General features: G+C 48.8%; 1 protein-coding gene across 1 annotated transcript in view; it reads left to right on the forward strand.

Moving 5' to 3' along the window:
* The window catches only part of cpx (synaptic transmission protein complexin), a 291,580-nt gene that overhangs the window by 90,205 nt on the left and 179,338 nt on the right, over nt 1-22,037 (forward strand). Inside the window, 1 exon segment of the mRNA XM_077645763.1 lies at nt 1,190-1,255. The gene's annotated coding sequence lies outside the window, so the exon portion shown is untranslated.

Here is a 22,037-nt window from a genome sequence, read left to right on the forward strand (position 1 = left end):
GAATCGCACTTTGTGAAGCGCATTTTCAGTTTTCTCCAGAGAAGCGGCCATTTTGAAAGGAGCAGATTGCATTCGCATCGCTTGACTCGATCTTGAGAAGACGGGCCTCATTTTACCCGACGCTCTTCTGTTTCAAAATGGCCAACAAAAAAAAAAGAAAGGGTTGAGAAGGGGGAGGAGGAGACGAAAGCGCCAAGCCTTACTTTTGTTGTGGTGGCATCTTTTCGCCGATATTTTTCGCCTGGCCGCTCGCCCGCAGGCTCGGATCTAATCAAAGTTTTGCATGCGCTGCAGTTTAATCGATAACCAAGTTAATAGTGCGTATTCGTCGGCCGCTCTAATTAGAGAAAAAGAAGAATTGATCAAAGGGACATGCACGTCGCTGATCACAATAGGCGGAGTAAGCATACAAAAAAAGCGATACTCTTCTTCTGCGCTAAACTTTTCTCCAACTTCCATGACAACCGTCTTCATGACATGAATATTTCAGAAACCTCCGGGCAATCTCTCAGCCGATTCAACTGCTCGCTGCTCAGTGCTGCAATTACGCGCGCCGAGAACCATCCTTTCAGTTGTTAAATGTGTGAGGAGAGTCGGCTCAAACTACCATTCGTTTCTATCGGCGTCGGCATGCGGATCCACCGACAAAGTATGCTGCAAGCTTGCTTGCTACATCTTTGGACATTGTGTACGCACAATGGCGCCAAATGAGCTCTGCAATGGTGCAAGTTGAACCTGGCAACGCTTAACACTATAAGCCCACCGGACGAATAAGGCCTAGCTGTACCGCCAGCAGAACTACAGATGTTCAAATGGGATTTCATTGGTCTTTGTGGCGTTAGGAATAAATGTGAGACGGACGCAGTGTTGAACGAGAGCCATGTACTTTACCACAGACGACTACGACAGGAAAGAATGTGAAGTGCGGTTCTTAATCCACAAAGAAAACATGGATGAATCATTCAGCTCAAGCTAACGGAAGCTAACGGGTAGCAGACACTGCAAGAAAGGTCAGTGAGAGGTACAAATCGAACGCAGGGCAGACGAGCCCACCAACGTAAAAACGCCGAGAATAAACGGTCAAAAGGTTTCCCAAAATCATTTACTTGGATATGTGTTCTAACGAAGGTCGCAATGTGCTCTCGGGAAAACTAACCGGTTCCCGTTGCTTTTTTTCTGTTTTTCGCAGTTGATGGTGTCTACAGCTGTAGCCCACTGTCCCACCACCAACCCTGTGTCTTCTGTCTGCTAACATGTGAGTATCACTTTTCTTTCTGCGTCCAAACAAACTGTGAGACACTTCCTATAATGCTTTCACAGCGTAAAGGCGACAGCTGTGGAACACTTGACGCAGTATTGATCACAGCGGTCGTCGTGCGTCTGAGCTATCTCCCCCCCCCCCCCCCCCCCCCCGCATACACCTCCCATCACCTCCATTGAGAGCGCTGAACGCAATGAACAGCATCTCATGGGTCAGCAGGGACACATGATTGTTTCCTGAAACCATACCCCCTTCATCGTTAAGAAGCACTGCAGATGTGCTATTAAGAGTCATCGTTGTAAAAAGAAACAAGCAAATGGACAACAAATTCCAACTTACAGTTGTCGACCATCTTTGTCTATTTGGTCTTTATGGCTCGCACCGCCTCGATGGATGGTGATCTCGAGCTTGAGCGGCAGAAAAACGTCGGTTCAGTTCGAGCGGTACGCATTTTCCCCACATAGCCACTGCAGGGATTTTTTTTTTCAAATCTTAGACAGCATTGTAAACTTTGGGTTAGCAGCAGCGAAGAATAATGAAAAGTAACATATAAAATTGTCCTCATACAGCCGCCAGGAGCATGCTATGAAAACGGAGGCATTGATATCGTAACGTCTAAGGTGAAATCCTTTGGTATAGAGGAGATACCGTTCAGAAAAAGAAAAACGCAGAAGTGATGAAAAACAGATATGTAAATACTCTGGTGTTTTGAAAATAGGCGAACAACATTAGCATAAAGAGGGTATTTAAAATCGAATACCACGGCATTTTCTCATTACCTTAGAGACGGGCGATAAGCAAACATTTTGAAACTTCATGCGCTCCGCCGTGACCTCGCTTTCCGGTCGCTTTGTCGAGCCCCGGACATTTGCCTCACGAGTGCCTTCGGCTCGCCATCGAGAACCTTCGGAACGCCACAGGTATGCCAGAGAACCGCCTCCCCACCTACGACAACCTCTTCCTTCTTCAACTCAGCGTTGATCCTTCAGTTCTCGACTCGACACAGCTGGCGGTGCCGTCCTCGCAGAGCCTGCCCGCTCCACCGTTTCTTCCAGCCCGGGACAGGCCGCTTGCCACGTGGCCTGTACGTTACGACACTCCGTTCCGCTAACCCTACGCAGGTTCAGTCTTTGCTACTACGCACGTGCGTACTAAGTACATGCGCACGCAGGTGGGAACTAATAGATAGTTTGGGGAGTAAAAGGTAGCACATACATGCTATCGCTTGCAACCAACTAAACAGCTATGCAGACTATTACCTACGGTACAGCTCCGCTGCTTCAGATTCTCAGAATTATGTTCAGGGTGACAGTGCGTAGGTCTGCTAATTGGTGCGAGCCCGAGAACACGATGAGAACATGGATCGTTGATGCAGAACTATGTTGTGTGCCTCTTCTTGCGCCCTGTGTCAACGTGCTCTTTTATCATCGTGATCGCTATTTATTGGCCCCAGTGCTAGCGATCAATGGCCAACGATAAAGTCCGTGTTTTCTTCTACGCTGGATGTGAGCCTCTTTATCTGACCGTTTACTTTATTGATTTGAAAAATAAACTACAACACTTGGGCTTCCCCACATGATATAAAATGTCGCTAACTATTGCATCAGTGACCTCCTCGCCGAGAAAAATTTAACTCATTCCGCAACACTGTCGACGTCAGCTGGTGTTTTTCAAATACCTTGAAGAAAGCAGGGGAGCCTCCGCGGTGGCTCAGTGGTTATGGCGCTCGGCTGCTTGCCCGAAAGATGCGCGTTTGATCCCGGCCGCGGCGGTTGAATTTCGATGGAGGCGGAATTCTAGAGGCCCGTGCACTGTGCGATGTCAGTGCACGTTAAAGAACCCCAGGTGGTCGAAATTTCCGAAGCCCTTCACTACGGCGTCTCTCATAGCCTGAGTCGCTTTGGGACGTTAAACCCCCATAAACCAAACCAAACCAAACTGAAGAAAGCAGGTAACATGACGGCGCAGCCAGGGGCATTAGACACATCTGACTCATGGGCAATGCCCAGAAGTGCCACGCTGTCTGCACTGCAGTCAACGTTTTCAGTCTTCGCTTCCAACTATTCCGTACTGAGAGAGCGCTGTGCCACTTTCTTCGATTAGGACTTTCTTTTCCAATCATTCCACTTCTCTTGGGACCAGCAGACAGATATTTTCTTGCGCCGCTTTTTTGGGGATTAACTAAATACAACCAAAAAGCTACGGAACAGAACACCCACTCTTATGTACTGGGAACAAGTGTAGCTAGAAGTAAAATGCCGTGTCAGGATTGTCATCGGAGCCCTATTAGGTTTATACAAGTCGGTGACGAACTGTTCTCGTCAACGGCTATACTGATGTAACTCGCTATGACGAGCAGGAGTTGTCCATGGTCGAGAAACAGTAATTACCTGCACCTGCAGTGGTTCACGTGAAGTAACGAAGTGCTCCAAAAGTTCACCTAGTGACTAGCTAGCTTCCAGCTGTGGAAGCAGCGGTACATAATAAAAAACTATCACAAAAATTTATTGGACACTTGTGGTATGCCTCACGTCATCATCATCATCAGCCCTACTACACCCACTGCAGGGCAAAGGCCTCTCCCATGTCTCTCCAATTAACCCTATCCTTTGCCAGCTGCATCCACCCTTTGCCTGCAAACTTCTTAATCTCATCCGCCCATCTAACCTTCTGCCGCCCCCTGCTACGCTTACTTTCTCTTGGAACCCACTCCGTTACCCTTAAAGACCAGCGGTTATCTTGCCTTCGCATTACATGCCCTGCCCAAGCCCATTTCTTTCTCTTGATTTCGACTAGGATGTCATTAACCCGTGTTTGTTCCCTCACCCACTCTGCCCGCTTCCGATCTCTTAACGTTACACCTATCATTTTTCTTTCCATGGCTCGCTGCGTTGTCCTTAACTTAAGCTGAACTCTTTTCGTTAGCCTCCACGTTTCTGCCCCGTAGGTGAGTACCGGTAAGATTATGCTGTTGTACACTTTCCTCTTGAGGGAAATTGGTAAACTGCCACTCATGATCTGCGAGAATTTGCCATATGCGCTCCACCCCATTCTTATCCTTCTAGTTATCTCCCTCTCATGATCCGGATCAGCTGTCACTACCTGCCCTAAGTAGACGTATTCCGGCACAATTTCTAGGCTCTCGCTGCCAATTGTGAACTGTTGTTCCCTTGCTAGGCTGTTGAACATTACCTTGGTTTTCTGAATGTTAATTTTTAGACCCATCGATCTGCTCTGCCTGTCTAACTCGTTGATCATGATTTGCAGTTCACCTCCTGAGTGACTCAGCAAGGCAATGTCATCAGCAAATCTCAGATTATTTAGGTATTCTTCATTTATTCTTATTCCCAACTGTTCCCAATTCAGGCCTCGAAATACCTCCTGCAAACATGCGGTGAACAGCATTGGCGAGATCGTGTCTCCTTGCCTGACGCCCTTCCTTATTGGAATTTTATTGCTGACTTTATGGAGGACTATAGTAGCTGTGCAGTTGCTATATATATCTTCCAGTATTTTGACATAAGGCTCTTCTACCCCCTGATTACGCAATGCCTGTATGACTGCTGAGGTTTCCACTGAGTCGAATGCTTTCTCGTAATAATGAAAGCTATATATAGAGGTTGGTTATATTCTGCGCATTTCTCTATCACCTGATTGATGGTGTGAATATGATCTATTGTAGAATATCCTTTACGAAAGCCTGCCTGATCATTTGGTTGATTAAAGTCTAACGTTGCCCTGACTCTATTAGCGATTACCTTAGTAAATACTTTGTAGGCAACGGATAGTAAGCTGATCGGCCTGTAATTTTTCAAGTCCTTGGCGTCTCCCTTCTTATGAATTAAGATAATGTTTGCATTCTTCCAAGCTTCTGGTACAGTCGAGGTCACAAGGCATTGCGTATACAGGGTGGCTAGTTTTTCTAGCACGATGTCGCCTCCATCCTTCAACAGATCTGCTGTTACCTGATCCTCCCCAGCTGCTTTTCCCCTTTTCATTGCTTCTAAGGCTTTCTTTACTTCATCTTTCGTTACTGGCGGGATGACGCATTGCTGTGCACTGCTGTCTTTCTCATTAGCGTTCTGATTACATTGGCTACTGTACAGGTCTGTGTAGAACTCTTCGGCTACGTTAACTATCTTATCCATATTGCTAATGACATTGCCCTGCTTGTCTCTTAATGCATACATCTGGTTTTTACCTATGCCTAGTTTCCTCTTCACTGTTTTTAGGCTACCTCCGTTTTTTAGAGCATGCTCGATTCTCTCCATATTAAACTTCCTTATGTCGGCTACCTTGCGCCTATTTATTAACTTTGATAGCTCCGTTAGTTCTATTCTATCGGTAGTGTTAGATGCCTTCATGTTTTGGCGCTTCTTAATCAGATCTTTCGTCACCTGAGATAGCTTCCCGGTATCTTTTCGAACTGTCCTACCGCCTACTTCTACTGCGCACTCCGTAATTATTGATGTCAGGTTATCGTGCATTGAATGAACATCAAGATCATCTTTCTCAGTTAAAGCCGAGTATCTGTTTTGCAGCGCTATCCTAAACTCCTGTGCTTTCCCTCTTACGGCTAACTCGTTAATGGTCTTCTTCTTCGCTAGCTTCTTCCGTTCCCTCTTCAAGTCTAGGCTAATTCTAGACCTTACCATTCTATGGTCGCTGCAACGCACCCTTCCGAGGACGGCCACATCCTGAATGATGCCAGGTTTAGCGCATAGTATGAAGTCTATTTCATTTTTAATCTCACCATTGGGGCTCTTCCAGGTCCACTTCCTGTTTTCTCGTTTGCGGAAGAAGGTATTCATGATCCGTAAATTATTTCTATCCGCGAATTCGACTAATAACTCTCCCCTGCTGTTTCTACAGCCTATCCCATAGTCACCTACCGCGTGGTCGTCAGCCTGCTTCTTGCCCACCTTCGCATTGAAGTCGCCCATCAGTACAGTGTACTGCGATTTTACTCTATTCATTGCTGATTCTACGTCCTCATAGAATTCTACGTCCTCACTGCAGCGATGGCGTAGAGGTAGAACATCCGCCTCGCGTGCAAGAGGACCGGGGTTCAAATCCTGGTGCCGCGCAATTCTCCACCGGGTTTAAAAAAAAAATAAAAAATCCGCGTGTCGATGGAATTGCATAACCAGGCCTGGAGTGCGGCCTTATCTCGGTGACCAGAACCGACAACGCACTCTCTCACCAGAGCAGGATTTGGCCACCCTGGTGTAGTACTTGGCCACAAACCTTCTATGACCAAACCAATTAACCCTCGGCCTTCAGTCCCCAGCGGCTGCAGAGCAACTGACCACGGCGGCGGTCAGACCTGTGACGCAGCGGAGGGTGCTAAGAATCTCTGGCTCCGGACAGGCCGCCATTGGAATCTGAACCTGGCAACGTTTAACGCTAGAACTTTAGCTAGTGAGGCTAGCCTAGCAGTGCTGTTCGAGGAACTAGCGGGAATTAAATGGGATGTGATAGGGCTTAGCGAAGTTAGGAGGACAGGTGAGGCGTATACAGTACTAAAGGACGGACACATACTGTGCTATCGCGGGTTAGAGGGTAGACGAGAACTAGGTGTGGGTTTCCTCATTAATAAGGATATAGCTGGCAACGTAGAGGAGTTCTACAGTATTAACGAGAGGGTAGCAGCTATAGTAATTAGGCTGAATAGGAGGTACAAGCTGAAAGTGGTGCAGGCCTACGCACCCACATCCAGCCATGATGACCAGACCGTTGAAAGCTTCTATGCCTCACGTACATGTATGAATATCGATGACGTTGAGTCATTCATATGGCGTTTGGTTAACATGCTGAAGGCGTATCACAGCCTAAATTCTTACATTGCGGTCCGCCATCACGGCCGCCCATTCTCTGCTAACATGCAGGCCCGAGCCGTCCATGTTTCAGTCAAATGTAGTGTGGGCTGGCGCGAGCCAGAGAAATATTGCGGCGTAGTATTCGTCTAGTGGAGTATACTTCAACTGTGAAGGGCATTCGCTGCTCAGTGGTTCGGGCTTTTGGACAATTAGCTTGGGTCACAGTTATTGAAGCGTTTGGCGCAAGAAGGGCCTACAGAAGTGACAGTCACTTTACAATGCTGTTTTAAGTAATCGAAAGCGCCTTTCCTAGGTCTTCTAATTGGATTAATTCACTCTGCCTGGGCAGCGTTTGCAGACACATCAGATATACCTCAGTGCCGCGTCTGAGTCCCACTGAGCCGGTCCGGCCACACCTGCGCAGGATCAAACTAGAGGTTTCGCAGCCACAGTAAACCTGTAGTCGGGACTGCTCCTCTAGCACTGATTTCGCGCTTAGTCCGCTGTAGGGGCATAACGACTCGTATGTGTATGATTCTACACGCGCAAGTCACTATAGGCCATAACTACAGCGCAACGAACGGAACGAAGAAGGAGGACACAGGCAGGGACACAACACAGCGCTCCTCCTTCTTCTTCGTTACCTTCTTCTTCGTCCCGTTCGTTGTGCTGTAGTTATGGAATATAGAAACCAACTCGCCCAACAACTTACCTTGTCACTATAGGCGTCGAGTGCCTCGCACATCGCCGATGATCGAAGGAGCTACCAGCTATCCCGAATATCTATGGCGTCCGCATTAATATTAATAGCGCATAATCGGACAGAACCATCGCCGTGTATAAATCACCGGAGCACAGCGCCTTTCCAGTGTACAGGCAAGCAACCGTAGCAGCGGTGCTACTCTCGGAATCACAAAAAACACGGCGCACATGCCGTTCGATGTGACGCCGCAGCTGTAAGCCTAGACATACGCTCTGAAGAGTCCACCCAAAGCATGCGTGAATTTCTTTATTATTTACACGCTTATCCCAGGCGCGATGGCTGCCCGCACTTACCGTGCGTTATCATTCTTGAAACGGTCGAGCATAGCAAGCGTGAATTTCTTGATTTTTTACAGGTTTATTCCGAGCGGGATGGTTGCCCACACTTACCACGCGTTATCATTCCTATAACGGTCACGCTTAGCTAGCCTAAATTTCTTGATCCTTTACACTTTTATTTTAGCCATGATATTTATCTACGCCCACAAGGTATTGTAAGACTTTTATTGTGCACGCCGTCAGTGTATACAAGGAATGTTACTTTTCTTCGTCAGCAAGTACGAGAAGGCTGCATAGGAAAAGGGAACACGGAAAGATATCGAGAGCAATCGGCGCAAAAAGACAGAAATTATGTTGCACTATTTCCGCGCTGTGCGTTATCTGTAAAACATTATGTAACAATCGCTGCGGCCGAAATATCTCGTCAGGTAAGACTCGTGAGGCTCCTTTAAGGCTCGCGGACAAAAATAGACTTCGGGTGAAGTAAATGAAAAAGGCCCCTAAATTACAGCTTAGCGCTGAGGTTTTTATTACCAGTATGCCTTTCTCGGATGAAAAACGCACTCTAAGCGCGTTTACACGTCAAGTGCTGCTTCATAATCAGCAGAATAAAATGTGCTCATTATGTGCAGCGCGGAGAGTATGCAGCCGGATATGCCAGGTTCTTCATGTAGTAATGTGGCAAGCCAGTGCTTTTTCCATCGATGTTGCTCGCGTGAGCTCCACAATTTGATGAGGCTCGTGGCGGCACATAATGGATCTCTCTTCTCCCACACGATGGATGGCCCAGCAATGTCTGTTGGTGGAACCTGGCAGCGAAAGTAATGTAACCTGTACAACGTCGCAGCAGTGCTGTCCCTGGTAGAAGTTTAAACGAGAAATGAACGGGAAAAAATGAGATACGCTTTAGGACATGCGCGTTAAGTCGCATACTTTAAATGGAGAAATATGCGAGCGCTTCTTTGTTTACGTTAATCCTCATAATTTAATTGTATCGAGACACATGGCCGACAGGCCATGTGTCTCGAACAGGCCTCGTTTCAAGCTGCTGGCGTAGGTGGTACACCAACCCATTAAAAATACAAAAGCTTGCGGCGAGTTCCGAAACGAACTCTTCTTCTCTACTCTTGAAGTTACAGCGCACGTAAAAGATCGGCTAATGTCCCCGTCCATAATTTATAAGATGTTTCTATCCAGAGGCGTCTCAAGCGGGTCGGATTTTGCGGCCTTCAGATGACATGGGGCGAGAAGGCACGACAGGGCGGCTACGAGCTTGCGGGCATTAAAACACGCCACGATATACGTGGAAGCCGCGGCCTTTGCAAGCAAGTCATAACCATAAAGACATTTTGTGCTGCCACAATTAACTTAACAAGCTTTTAAATGGGTTTCACTTATAAAGGTTGCACACTACTCTTGCGTAAAGAAAACGCATCTGAACTCACCAAAAAACCGCTCAAGGTTGTTCGGAAGCTATTATTTTAAATACAGTTTGCAGCGCAGTCCTCGTCGTCTTCTTGGTAATCTCTCCCAGCGTTACATCTCTCGATCGACCCTCAAGTTCCATTTCTAAATTAAAGCCGCAACCCCGCCGTAACAATGATCCATGAGACGCAAAGTTTTTTTTCGGGCATCGCCAATGTCTTAACTTTAATCCGAAACCCTCAGCTACAGAAGTCAGCCGAGGGAAGAATATATACCTCAATTGCAGCGGCGTACTATTAACAAGAACGCTGGCATTAATCAAGAATACTGCCAGCCAAACACGTCGACCGGTTAATGCGTCACAGGGAGAGATTTACGCGAATCTAAGCGTGTGTTTTGCGTTCGTCACGCGTAGGGTAATGCCTCACGCTTCCACAAAAGGTTGAGCCGGCCATGAAGTATCATGCTCACGCTTGGAGAAAAGAACTCAGGCATATTTTAGGTCACGTGGAGCTTAAAACGTGATTCACTCCTCATTACCATGCGCGCCAGGCACAAAACTCGGCGTAAGCGTGACCTTTTTTTTTTTTAGAGTATAGTCGCAGCTTTAAGCGTGACCTTCTCTGATAAGGTATCCGTGTGTGCAAGAGCAAGTGCCCCATTTTTTAGGACAATCGGTGAGCACAGTCGTACTGGTCGCATAGACCTGGTGGCATCTTTTCAACGCGTTTAACTCTCGTTTAAGACAGGTGTGTGGCAGCGGGGCGCTTGCACCGGCTGCAAAAGGAATGCCGGGGTTTGAACCCAGGTGCTAGGGAGCATAGACAGCCAATAATCAAAGCTGTTCCCAAGGTAAGGTTTCATTTGATATCGTATTGAAAACACGGGAAGAAACTTGAATATTAAGGTGTGCTTGACCCCAGCACATTTTCCTTCCCCTTTGTCCTGCATGCAATGCTGACGCGATTTATGCTGTAATATCTTCGGTCAAACCGAATGTTTTGCTTGTTTTTCCAAATTATCTACCTGTTTGTGTGAGGCTTCTGTGGCCCACCACCTTGCACACAGGTTGTGTTAGGCTTTGAGCGCCTGCCTTTTACCATCGCAATGATGTGAGATAACAATAATCGTGCTTTATCATTATTGCTCCTTTCCCGCCAAACAAATGAATTTTTCAAAACCGGACTGCTTGATGCCCTTGTCTTTCTTGAGTGATGCGCTCGCTCTTCGTGCGGGCACATACCCGGCGGCGAAATCCTGATGTCGAAACTCATCATGACCTTATGACATGCGTATCCCCCACACGCGAGCACTTTGCGCCCGCTGTAGCGATAAATGCGGCAGCGCAGCCGGAGTATGGAATGAATGTACGAAATAAAAAATAAAAAGGGGGAGGACGCTTTCGGATGTTTCTAATACGCACATAGAGGTCCGAGCGTTCTTTTTTTTTTTTGCAGATATTCGCCATATAGAAATCAGTCCCCGAAGAAAATGGCGTAGATAAACTGTCCTTTCAAGTTCTAACTCATTCCTAATGCAGTCGAGTGTCGAAATAGATACGATGCATGGGCTGTCTTAAGTGCCATGAGCTGTATATTCGCGTGAAGCAATCAATAACGTAGATCAAGCGCGGCCTCGTTTGCCACAATTTTTCACCCAGCTTTCAATTCTATACTGATCCACACGTGCCGACTGAGCGCGGTCGCGCACTTGCTACGTTGCCGTTTGATTTTTATTTTCATAACCTTAATCATCGTCGGTGATTTGTTTTACTAGTTTAATCACGTCGGCTCGGTCGAGGAAGATAAATTGTCCAAGTTTATTGCAACAGGAGCACCTGGTTTTCTATATACTTGAAAGAAAAATGATGGAGGCCCTAATTGTTTTCTTGATGTTTTGTTTAATGTTCCATGCGTTATGAACCGTAACTCTCGTTGTTGTTGTTATTGTCTTTCCTAAGTACGCACAGATCAAGCTGTATGATTAAATTAAATAGGAAAACGTAGCTTTTGGAACATTGAGCATTAGTATATTATCTATATCGTTGGAATTCCCACATTCAGAAATTGCAGAAGGCAACCTGTGGGAACACCTGGTTGAATTGAAGGCCAGAGCTACGACTTCCCTTGCTGGTACTGTTCTCTTCAGGCAGTATTCTTCGCAGTGTCACATCGTTACTGCCAAGGGAGATTACACTTTGCGGTTAAACATCAACTCAGGCGTGTATGTAGCCTTCCTGCTCTCCCAGCCAATTGTGGAGATGCTGAGCCAGGAATGGCCACAAGAGCACGAGTGCGGAATGGCACAAGCAGGGCAGACGAATTAGTCACCAAAGCTTTTATGGGCATGACGCTCGCTGAAATACAATGAGACACCTTTATACTGCGTTAAAAGTCTTCGTCCACTTAAGTGGGCTCTTTAGAACTGACGTACGCTAGGAACTACTGCCAAAGAGACAATACTGCTCAAACAGTTGTCAGTACCACGCGGTCATACACAGATGTCACTATGAATTTTATAATTTAAAATTAGTGTCAAGGTTTAAGATCGTAGGAGACGAATAAGCTACATGATTTTAGGGTATGAACAAGGTCTAGTCGCCCGTTCCAGTGCTTGCAACCGTAGTGCAAAGTTTCTGGCTGTCTCGTTTCTCTAGCCCTCTCTCTGCCGCCGCGCTACGCGGCTCAGTGGCTATGGCGCCCGGCTGCTGGCCCAAAAGACGCGGGTTCGTTCCCGGCCGCGGCGGTCAAATTTCGATGGAGTCGAAATCCTAGAGGTCCGTTTACTGTGCGACGTCAGTGCAAGTTAAAGATCCCAAGGTGGCCGAAATTTCCGGAGCCCTTCACTACGGCGTCTCTCATAGCTTGGGTCACTTTGGGACGTTAATTAAACCCCCATAAACCATTAAAAAAAACCCTCTCTCTCTTCTTTGCGTGCATTTAAAAAAAAATATTCGCCACAATTGGGAAAGCACCTGTTCTCACTTCGCTCTATAAAGACCGTCAGGATGAAGAGCTTGGGCTAGTCCAGCGCTAGTAACAACAGTGGCCCGAAGGTAGGTAGGGAGGTGCATTGCTCAGCTGGGTTGTTCTTAAGTGTGCAATGTATGTGACAGGCTACAAAGGAACGCTTATCTTCCTTTGCCCAAATATTCAAGCGAGAAATGTAGTCTTATAATTATTGTACCATATGCAGCTGCAAGCTGATCCTGAACGCAATCGCACACCAGTATTTGTCCAGAGCCATTATCGTATAGCAGAATTTGTTCTGCGCCACTAATGTGGAGAGAAGGAAAGTATGACTGTCCTCAATTTCCCTTTAATGCGGCGTCTGCACTTGAGCAGAGTGTCGTAGAATTTGGGAAGGTACTTGGACAACTTTCCAAATGTAAGTGGGTGCCGTAATTGCCGTCACGTGTGCTGTTTTCTGTAAATACTGGCCGATGCTTGTACGTCGGTAAATCGCTGGCGCTCTTACATGAGAGAGGTTTCGCAAATCTCACCCCATAGTACACTGCATTGCCAGGAGGTGATGGGACTGTGAAAAGCGGACAGCGCTATGCCCACTGGTTCTAAGCGGATTGTGCGTTTTCGAAGTTCATTTTGAAGCAAAATCATATTGTGTTGATGGCGTTTGGTTTACTAGGAAAATTTACAATACTCTTTGAGCTGTTATTTACTATGCGCGGACATTCTGAGCCCTTACACTTTTAAGCGGCTGTGCCGCCCATGCATTCAAAAAAGCCCCGTTTAGAACTATTAACATAGTGGAAGAATGTGAAAGCGTGAAATGCGTGAAAGAACACGCAGGACCCGGAACTGCAAAGGTTCCATGATTTCCTTCACGGCACACGGTAACTGAGTGCCGTGATAGAAGCTGCGAAGTCGGCTACAGCAACGAATCCGGCGCCAGCAGCAAAAACAGCGCCGTTAGATAACATATTTCTCGCTTGCTGCGACCGACCTGCTATTCGGTAAATGGCCGATACGTAACATCCCATCGAGCTTCGTTTCCGGCCAAAAAATTTTGGCCTCAAATTAACGGGAACAAATCTTTGAGCGGCCTCAAACGAAAGACTGCGTAAAAAAATTAGGCGCGTACCAACGTCCGAAGTTCTATTTACATTTCCCTGTGCTTGTGTACTTGGTAGTAAACGAAGCATAAAAGTTTGGTCTGGTTTATGGGGGTTTAACATCCCAAAGCGACTCAGGCTATGAGAGACGCCGTAGTGAAGGGCTCCGGAAATTTCGACCACCTGGGGTTCTTTAACGTGCACTGACATCGCACAGTACACGGGCCTCTAGAATTTCACCTCCATCGAAATTCGACCGCCGCGGCCGGGATCGAACCCGCGTCTTTTGGGCCGGCAGCCGAGCGCCGTAACCACTTAGCCACCGCGGCGGCTTTGAAGCATAAAGGGACGAAGCAGAAACCATGAAAGTGGCCACAGCTTTTGTCGAACTCAGTTCACGGAGACAAAAAAAAAAGCGAAAATTGCGCAGTCGCCGCAAGTTATGAAGAAAGATCATCGCGGGTTACAAAATTCCAGGCCAGAACTTACAAGTTTTTTCGATAAGTCCCAATCTGCAATATCTTACCGGTGTGTGCACTATTCGCGTTTTACGGTGCTCAGCCGAACAGGCAGAACCCTGTCAGCACTCCTGTCAGGCTGTGTGCCCGACAGGCGATTATTTCTTGTGCCGCAAATCAGTGTTACCAACAACATACTACATGGAGAAGCAATTACTGCGTCTTGGACGTTAGATATCCCATTACAACCTTGTGCGCATTTTCAGCGCCTCACACTGTGAAAGCGGCGGAATTTGCTTTTCGCCATCAGGTGAAACCTGCTGAAACTTTCACGTGTCTACTGACACGTGAAATCAAGCTGTCATTCTCGCCCGGCATCCGCCTATCCTGCCTCAAAGTAGCGCATAGCAGGGCAATTCCAGTGCGAGGGCTCACACTGAGTGACGGTTACCGCCGGGAAATCTCGTACTGCCACCGTACTGCTGCGGAGTGATGCTGGCCGATCGTGCGATGCCGAATGTATGCTGCTTCCAATGGAAAACACCAGAGCTCGGCCCCAGTTACGTAAGCTGTTACTGTGAAGCTGTTACTTCGGAGTTACCCGCGTGTACTAACTACAAAAGTTGGGCGAGTTGGTTCGATTCCACACTTCAACAGCGCGGAAAACGGAGACAAAAGAAAACGAGGCCAGAAAAACACGGACGTTTTCCTTCGTTGCGCCACTGATTTCATGAAACACTCCAGTGCGCCGCGTTATACGTGTGGACGACTCTCCGTTGCAAGAGGTCTTTCAAATTTCTAATGCTATGACTGACCGTATACGCGAAGATGTTTTCTGCCCTCTGGAAAGTACACAGCCCTGGCAGTGCTCAGTGTCGCGGCCACAGTCCCAAGGGAAACAGCAGTTCGTGCTGAAGCTCGAAGACTTTTGGTCGTCTCCGGCGGGCCCTGGAACGGCCGTCGCCGGTGCGGCCGCCCATTGGCGACAGCTGGCCCCAGCACGGCATCGAAGGCACCGACAGTCTCGCTCCATGTTGCACACAGATGGCTGAACGTTGTTATGCGTGTGACATGTGAAAGTGCGCGTAATAATGTTCCGTTGTTTGTGAGCGACATTGCGTTGTCCCACGAGCCACTCGTCCCACGCACGCCGCTCTTCACGGTCAAGCGCGCGGCAAAGGGAACGGCGCCGCACGCGTCGCTGGGCGCCCGAATCAGTAGCCGCGCCCGCCTTGCTGGGGAATGTCGCGATATTAGGCCCCCGGGGGGCGTCGGTTCCGGGCTGCTGGTGCCGGCACTCGCTGACCGGGAGGAGCTCAATTCTCCGCCTCCCGCCGTCTTTATTGTCAGCTCGCTATCCGGCCACGACGCTGCTCGCCTTGTTTCTGCAATGTACGCGGCTGCAAAGCTGTCGCCGGTATAGGTAAGGGAGGAAGCGTTCGTCGTGTCGCCGGCATTGCTGATATACGCTGCTTTCGCTTGCCCGAGCCGCGGTCTTTGGTGGGTGGAGCTGCGCCTGTCGGGCGGGTTCTGCAGCGTGACCGGCCCCGCTGTCTGCGCACCTTTTCTCTGGCTCATCTGCTTTGATCACGACGCACTCGGCCGTTGCCCATCTGGTGGCTGAGTTGCTCTGCGGAAGCGACATTTTTCTCGACCCGATGGAGAATAATTTCTTGCGCCATATACTCTACTGGATATGTTCCACACTTCAGCTTTGCAGTAATAACGCATCAACTTGTTGCGGCTACGCGTAATGGCCGCTCAAAGAAGTCGTGAAAACGTAAATCCGCGTTCCGTCGCGACTCCTAAGTGAGCCTGCAAGTAGGCGTGCGGCCAGTCCACGTTGCCACGCCGGTCTCTACAAGTGTTTGGATGTGATCGCAGTGACATCACGGTTCTATCAGCCATCCACAGCATCGCCACACGCAGAATTTAGAGAATAGAAATGTTTCTGTCAACTTATTTGTTTATCCCGGGCCTGGAGTGGTCCTGAGCCCAGGACCACTATTAGATAAAGTGGCGTTATGCCTGGGATCCGCTTCAGAATTATCTTCCAGTGACAATTTTTTTGCGTGCGTTTTGAAGAAGTTGAGCTACCTGCATTGGAAATGTAAATTTAAGTGTCCTTCGGGCATTTCTCTCTCTTCTCATCTCTTTTTGCACGCTCACAGGCCTGCGCTCCTCCACCAGCCACACCCATGGCCCCACGCGGCTGACTGGACGCAGCCACGATGGCTGCGTGACGTCTGAAAGAATCTAACCAATAGCCGTTTCTTAACCGACATACGCAGAGGCGTGGCACGGAGGAGGGTGCGAGTTAGAAAAATTCGCCGGGAAGGGTCGCCAGCTTTCTAGCGTAATTTTGGGGTTCTCTGCAGCGTGTAGAAGTTTATTATTTGCCTCAGATGTTCATGGTATCACAATAGTGAGATTATACACTACGCTCAAGATGTGCTTTAGGGCCCCTTTAAAGATTTAAATTTTTTTATCCTTCTAACTACGAGGCTTACGCCCTGCGGTGGAATAGAAAAGGTACGTTTGTTCAGGAGTTCAATTTACGGATGCTGTACCTTCGCGAAGAAAAAAAGGATTGTGATTCTAGCCGCCATATGAGAATCTAAGCCGAGCAAGTACTGCTTCGTCACCGCTTCGACATGCATGTCCTTGAGATGTTGACACTGGGACCGCACTGAACGTGGCATACAAGAATAGCCAACGCATGCAATCACGCGCGCACGCAACCACGGACATGCTCAGAAAATAAGGGTAGCTCTATGATCGAGTTGGCATACCATGACGAAAAATGTAGCGCACGAAACACAGGACGAAACGAAGAGGACACCACATGGGCATATGGTGTCCTCTTCGTTTCGTCCTGTGTTTCGTGCGCTACATTTTTCACAGTACTCGCAAACATTAACCTAGACACCGTCATTTGAAAAGATTTCATTTACTGCCGCGCCAGGACAGCTCGTGACACTTTGAATGCACACAGAAAAAGGGTACAGGGCTAGAGGGAACAGTTGAAGCAGTTCAGCATTTATAAAAGGCTGCGACTGTTCTTTCCCGTGCTCTTTTCTCTCTTATTTTTATAACCTGATCCGTTCCACATATTTTCTTTGCATTGAATGAAATACCCTTGTATGCTACAAAGCTTGTAAGTTAAATGCGGTCGCCGCGAAGGTATATGTACACGTTCAGTTGTAACTATTTTGTTTAAGTCTCCCACACTTTGCTTCTATCTTTTTTTGGGCCTTCGAGTTGTACCTGGTTCGAATGGTTGGGGCTTCGAGGCCTTGCTCTCTCTAAACAGGAAGAGAGGAGCTAGACGCCAAAGGGTAGGGAAAACTTCAAGGAGCAGCAAAGAGAAGCCCGGCCTGGGATGGTGCCCTCACTTCACAGACTGTTCAAAATGGCGCTGCTAGGGACCCAGCCGGCGTAGGATATGAGCTGAGCTGTTCTCCCATCCAAGTGCATCCGTTTTGCGCCCAATCTTTCCCTCTCCGCCCTTTTCCTCGGCTTCCCATAGCACGACGTTGGACAGGGACGAGAGAGAGACGGACGAAGCGGTCTCGGCAGGAGGCAGCGCGGCCGGGCAGCGCCAGCTCCCGAAATTCATCCATCAGGGGTGGGGGATTCGTGCAGGCCGAAGACGGACGGCTTCTCGCGACGCCCGAACGGAATTTCAATCTGTTACCTCCAGGGCGCCGACTGCTGGCGTGGGCGGCGGCCGTTTGACCCAGCGGTAGCCGATCCCGAGTTCTAGCCTCCTTGCACTCCGTCGTGCGCTGCCGTCGCGAATCGCCCACCGCGGGCTTGAATCCTGGGTGGCAGAGCAAGGACGAGCGGGTGACCTGCCGGGGCTAATTTGCAGCCACGAGGAGGCAGCAGCCGGTTGTAATTGCGGGCTCCGGGCTGTCGTGCTCGCTGCGGCGTGCACGGCCCACGTCTGACAGTGCACCGGGGACAATTTGTTGCCGTATCGATTCGGGCTCACTGCGCTGCGCAGGGGGAGATGATTGCCGCGGGGCCTGTCTCGTTGCGGGGCCCCCTTCGAGGGCCTGCCGTGTCACCGAGCGCCCCGGCGACGAATTAGGGACCGTGCGAGGAGCCGCCCTCCGCCGCGGTCGGCTGCCTGCAACGATGAGGCCGTGACGAGACAGGTGGCCGAGACCCGCGCGGCGTTGTTCAAGCGGCGATCGCGAGGCTTTCCAGTTGCCTGATAGCTCCCGACGTTTCTCGCTTGGCGTCGTTCTATTTGCGGCCCATGACGTGCGATCAGAGTATGCTCACTTGCATACTCACTTCGAATTTCTGGCATCTTCAATTCCATTTTGGGGAAGACTGATCCGGAGTTCCCGGGTTCGAACCCGACCGCGGCGGCTGCGTTTTTATGGAGGAAAAACGCTAAGGCGCACGTGTGCTGTGCGATGTCAGTGCACGTTAAAGATCCCCAGGTGGTCGAAATTATTCCTTAGCCCTCCACTACGGCACCTCTTCTTCCTTTCGTCTTTCACTCCCTCCTTTATCCCTTCCCTTACGGCGCGGTTCAGGTGTCCAACGATATATGAGACAGATACTGCGCCATTTCCTTTCCCTCAAAAACCAATTATTATTATTATTATTAAAACTCATTTGAGACAAGACACTGAGATATCACTGAAGTTCTCTTTCCCTTCGGAGCTCGTCTTATAATCGATGGATTGGGGACAGTTGGGGATAAGAGTCAACGAAGAATACCTTAGTGATTTGCGATTCGCTGATGACGCTGCCTAGCTAAGTAACTGAGGGTACAAATTACAAAGCATGACCAATGACTTAGATAGGAAAAGCAGAACGGTGGGACTAAAATTAATATGAAGAAACTCAAGTAATGTATAGCAGTCTCGGAAGGGAGCAGGAGTTCACGATATGCAGTGAGGCGCTCAAAGTGGTAAGAGAATAACATCTACTTAGGGCGCGTAGTGACTGCAGATCTGGACCACAAACTGGAATAACTAGAAGAATAAAAATCTCTCATGATCTCTCAGATCATGAATGTCACTTTCCCTCAAGAGAAAAGTATATAGGAGCTCTGTCTTCATGGTACTCACTTATGGGACAGAAACGGGGAGGGGGGGCTAATGAAAAGGGTTTAACTTTAACTGACGACATGCTATGGAAAGCTATGGAAAGGACAATGAAGGGCGTAACGTTAAGAGAGAGGAAGAGAACAGAGTGGGTCAAGGAACAAGCGCGTGATAATGACATCCTAGTCGAAGTCAGGAAGAAGTGGGCATGGACGGGCATGTAATGTGAAGGCAAGATAACCGATGGTCATTAGGGTAACACAGTGGATACCAACAGAAAGCAAACGTAGCAGGGGGCGGCAGAAGGTTAGGTGGGCGGATGAGATTAAGAAGTTTGCAGGCAAAGGGTGGATGCAGCTGGCACAGGGCAGGGTTAATTGTAGAAATATGGAAGAGGCCTTTGTCCTGTAGTGTGAATAGTCAGGCTGATGAAGATGATGATGATATCACTAAATAATTAAGATCTTATAGCTGACGCTATCGACTGCATTTCAGAATGCAGAGTTATATGACTATACAAAAGCTGTAAATGCTTTCGCTATAATAAGCGCTTTCTTAATAAGGGAAAAAACTAAGTGTTTGGCGGCATCTTACGGCCACCCGTCTCACCCGATGTCTAGTTACAACCGCTACGCTGATGTACACGGAGCGTTGGAGAGGCGTTTCAAAGCGTTTCTCGGTGTCATCGACTGTGCGTGCCACCCAATGACAACTATTGCGGCGCAGTATACAAAATCCGGCCGCTTTTTTTCAAACTGCAAGCACGAGACGGGGGTCAAGAATATTGTTCTGCATTAATAACATAACAGTTCTACTCAACGCGAGAGCGCTGACATAATTTCATCGTTCAAAGCATATTGGGCACCCATCAAAACGGTCGATTGTTAGGGAAACGTTGTACATGCAGGGACAGTGAAAATCGACAAAAGATACGGTGGTGATTTCAGCGCCATTCCGGGGCACGGTCTCAATTTAGCAGCACCGAAATACATTTGCGGAAAGCATCATTTTCGTATATTTGAGGCATGAAGCCGTCTTATAATACTTACATGCATCGAAATCAAATTTGATGTAAAAATTTAAAAGTTGCGTTAGTATCGATGCACCCTGGCAGCAACGAACTCGCGGCGGGGCTCAAAATCCCGGCGCGAACGCGAAGGTGCGAAGCAGTGGCCGAGAATGCATTTCAGCATTGAAAAAAAAAAAAAAGAAAACCAGCCCAAGGTTTCATTCAGGCACGCGCGCTCTGTGTTGCACTGCGGCATCTCATGGCGGCTACCGGTAGCAAACTAAGCGCTCATGAGGCGATATTGAAATCGCGCGCTCCTCGTGGCGTTCCCAAAGTTGTTCCGCCGGAACGAAGGTTCCCTCTTCGTCACGACTCTTTTTGAAACCTTATCTTGAGCCTTGTTGGCTCGAGAAGTCAAGAAATCAGCCCTTGGCACCGATTTGCACAACATGATAGACTGCTGGCGCGACACCTCCACAGGAACGCGTCATTAGTTTTAATCTCACTCTCTCATGTCTATGACCTGTCTACATTTCCAGTGGGAGGTGAAGGATACCGTGTGGCCAAAGTTATTCCGAACAACTCGGACCGCACTGGCACGTTAAGTTTTGGCGCGCGCGCAAGAAACTTTTTGTTTCCTCATACGCAGAGAACTCTCATCAACCCCTCCAGCGCGGTTTCAAACGCATTAAAAATTATTATCAGAGCAAGCTGAAAACGGACGCTTAACAAGTAGAACGTTATCACCAACAAAGCAATAAACAGCAAAAAATTCTTACTCTCCCTGTGTGAATTAATCTTGCTGAGGTCTCATTGAAGTTCTAAATTGCGTCGCTTGGGAAATTTAGCTAGAATTCATCCTACGTCCGTTCCAAAAGTTCCGACACCTGCATCTGAGCACTGCAGTTTGCCTGGTATAGCTTCGTCAGGCTTAGTCACTTTTCCGAGGGGCAGTACTTTAGTATTCAGCAATTTTAAATTTCCTTCGGCGGTTTCGTCATGCACTGCTAGGATTTAATAATTACTTTCCAAGCGCCGAGTCCTTTTGGGCGCAGTTTTGGCGGCATCGCGGTAAACAAAGCGAAAGCGCGCGGAGCCGGAACCCGGCTCTTCCCCACTCTGCCCCGCGATGCTGCCCGGAGGCCACTAACGGCGAGCGCAAACATTTCCGTCACGCACACGCGCGCAGAACGCGCCGAAAGCAGGCACAAACGCCGTCGAAAGCCTCTCGTCCGAAGGCCTCTTGCCTCTAGTAACAGAGTGAAAGATTCGTCTCGTCTAATCATCGTGTAAATAAACGATTGCGTTCGGTTAAGGAGCGGCGCGGCGCGGGAGAGAAGCGCAATTCGCCGGATGCATTGTTTATGCTGCCCTGAGAAACACCCGCGCATGCGGGCGACCTTTCCCGCGCGTGGCGCGAGCGAAACAGATTTGTACGCGCCCCAGCGTGTGCACAGAAACGGCTGGGCAAGGAGGAGGAGGGCAAGGCGCTCATGCGAACGCAGTCGGCAGCCGACCTCGGCTGAAGACTTGTTTCTCTTGCGGCGCGTGTATCGCTTTCGATGACGGGCACCAGGTGGCCCTAGCTACGCCGAGCGGGGTCCGCGGAAAAGTTCGCGCCACTCGGCGAAGCTCCCGGGGAAGTTCGCCTACTCGAGTGGGCTCGCGTTCAGCGCCTGGGACGTGCATCGTGTAAACATCTTCGCAACGGCGCCGGCACGGGCCGCACTCGGCAGCTTGAGCGCACGTTCCTTAACAACCGGGCCGTGTAGCGAAGCACGGGGAGCGATTCTCCCAACGAGCTTGCGTGCCTTTTTCAGCGCAAGTTGTGAAAACTCGTAGGCGTGTAGCCGGCTTGTTGTGCCAATGTAGATGAGCTCACT

This window comes from Amblyomma americanum, chromosome 1 (assembly GCF_052857255.1).
Source record: "Amblyomma americanum isolate KBUSLIRL-KWMA chromosome 1, ASM5285725v1, whole genome shotgun sequence".
Lineage (NCBI taxonomy): Eukaryota > Metazoa > Arthropoda > Arachnida > Ixodida > Ixodidae > Amblyomma > Amblyomma americanum.